This window comes from Dasypus novemcinctus, chromosome 10, assembly GCF_030445035.2.
Source record: "Dasypus novemcinctus isolate mDasNov1 chromosome 10, mDasNov1.1.hap2, whole genome shotgun sequence".
Taxonomy (NCBI): Eukaryota; Metazoa; Chordata; class Mammalia; order Cingulata; family Dasypodidae; genus Dasypus; species Dasypus novemcinctus.
This window is the reverse complement of record NC_080682.1, coordinates 94,802,933-94,805,513: the sequence shown is the minus strand read 5'-3', so window position 1 is coordinate 94,805,513 and position 2,581 is coordinate 94,802,933.

Here is a 2,581-nt window from a genome sequence, read left to right as displayed (position 1 = left end):
AATGCTATGCCTGGTGAAAATTGTAGTATGTTGTCCCTTCTCTTCCAACTGTTTAAAAACAGAAACATCAAGTCCATTCCTGTCTCCTTTCTAGGCCCAGGGAATCACTCTGCTTGTCTCTCTAGACACGGGAAGGATTCTGAGACCTTGAAACCATGACCTCATGTACACAAGTGTGGAATGTGAGCAGAGATCATACTGACAATTTCTCCAGTTTGGTCAGACCTCAAGCAGACCTGTGGTGGTACTAGGGTAAGGGTGTTCTTCAACTAATAGTGCCTGAGAGGAACCTGTGCTCTGATACCTGGTTCTTTTGACAAGCAGATCTATCTAGACAATATAGGAGTTCCCTGAGGAGTCCCAGATGATTTTAAGGCTAGAAATCAGATAGCCTTATTAATTAATAAAATTAATAAAAATGTAGATTGGATTAATTGCATTTATTGTAATCAACAGAGATTTATTAATTACACCAGGAATGCAGTTAAGGGAATTGCAGAATAATTAGATGCTACTAGGAGAATGGCATGGGAAAATAGAATGGCCATAGATGTGATGCTATTTGAGAAAGGGGGAGTTTGTGTTGTGACTGGAGGTAGTTGTTGCACATTCATCCCCAATAACACTGCCCCTGATGGAACTATCACTAAAGTTTTATGAGGCCTAACAGCCCTTTCTGAGGAATTAGCAGAGAATTCTGGCATTAGCAATTCACTCACAGGATGGCCTGAAAATTGGCTTGGAAAATTGCAAGGGGTTGCACTCTCCATCTTAACTGCTCTCATTATCTCAGCTGGGGTGCTTACCACAGTCAGAAGCTGCATCATTCCATGTGTCCTAGGGCTAGTTCAAAGACTCACTGAAACCACCTTAACCAAACAAATGCCCATACAGTATATGCAAAGCAATCTGTACCCCCTTAAAGAAGGAGATCCCTATGATGAAGAGTGTGAAATAGTTCTTAGAAAATTTGAAGAATGGAAATGTGAAAACTAAAATGAGTTTAAAAGAAAGAGGGGCAATTGTAAAAATGGAGATTAGTTTAGTTTTCACATAAAGGAAGAAAGTATTAATATAACCTGGCAGCCTACTGCCTCAGTCTCCCACTCTGGGCTAAGCAGGAACAAAGGAAACCAACTTAAGCCAGTCCTACAGTCCAGTGAAAAAAGATGTACAAGAAAGAGCTAAATCAATACTAATTCAGTACTAAATTCCTTTGCTTATTTGGCAAAAGAGCAGGTAAAAGTTAAATGCTTGGAATGTGATGTGGGAAGTGGTTAATCAAAAACTTTTGCATGGGAAAGTTAGACTTCTCAGATAGGCTGTAAACTCTGAAGTATCCTATCTATGGAAAATCAGATGAAGGGCTTACATGCTAGGCTTAGGGGTATAAATTGTGTTATTTTTCTTTGTTCGGGGTGCTAGCCACATTTCTGATTGTGCACCCCTTCTTGCAAGGTTGAGAATAAATTATTTTCTTCTCCACAATCAGGTGAGTCTTATTTTCTCCCAGAAGTAAATTTCTTTCTTACAATGCAAAAGTTAACAAAGTACCAGGTAGGGGGTTTTATAAGGAGGTTTCTAATACCATACATTTTTTTGCTTCTAAATTATGAGTTTTCTTTAGAACATTAAAAACTAGTTTAAGCATAAAAAGAATCCACAGAGATACACACAGGGGCCCAGTCGGAATGGACCTTGGGTTATTAATAAAGGCTTTTGCTGGCATTATTTTTATAAACTGTGATCTTGTAACAATGTTTTGGGTGACTCTTATTTCCCATGGGCTTAAGATTCCCAACCAGTGAGGCTGCATAAGCTAGTACCATAGCTAAATGACCTCATTTTCCTCAGTTTGAATGGTTTCGGGCATAGGCAACAAAAATTTATTATTATTACCCCTTTGGGCTGTAGGGTGGGAGGGTGGTTGTAATCTTAATGCCTGCATCAGTTCTGTTATTAGCATTGTAACAGGAACTGGAGCCTCAGCCCAAGGCACTGAATTTAAATAGGTTAAATCTGGATAAGTCCTCTTAGTGCTTTGTTGTGAAGATCCCTTATCACCTTTTATTTGTTCCTTTAAAAGTCCATTCACCCGCAAAAGTGGGCACTCACCACCTCTCTTGCAAAAATGTCTGAGTGGGTGCAAGATCCTGCCTGTGTGAGCTGTTTTGGAAACCCACAGAGCAGAAAGCTTCAGGGCATCAATCTGAAAGGAGTTGGAAAAAGAAATAAAATGCTCAAGGTAAAACCCTAAATTTCTTTTCCCTGGAAAGTGCCAAGAGCTAAGCCCCACCAATGAGGCAAAAAAAAACCTCTATAAGCCCTGACTCCTGCAGGCCACCCAGCTGGAGGGAGCATTCTCCAAGTGTGGAAGGCTTCTGGTTGTAGTGGAGAAATTCGGGTTTGCGCGATATCGAAGGCCAGGACACGAGAATACCGAGAAGGAAGTTGGTTTATTTCGACCGGCCGGGCTCGGTGGACTCTTGTCCTAATTAAAAACCAAGCCTCGAACAGCCTTTTCCAGACACTTTTATACAGAGGATATAGGATTAGGAAGACTAACAGTGATGGTAAACAG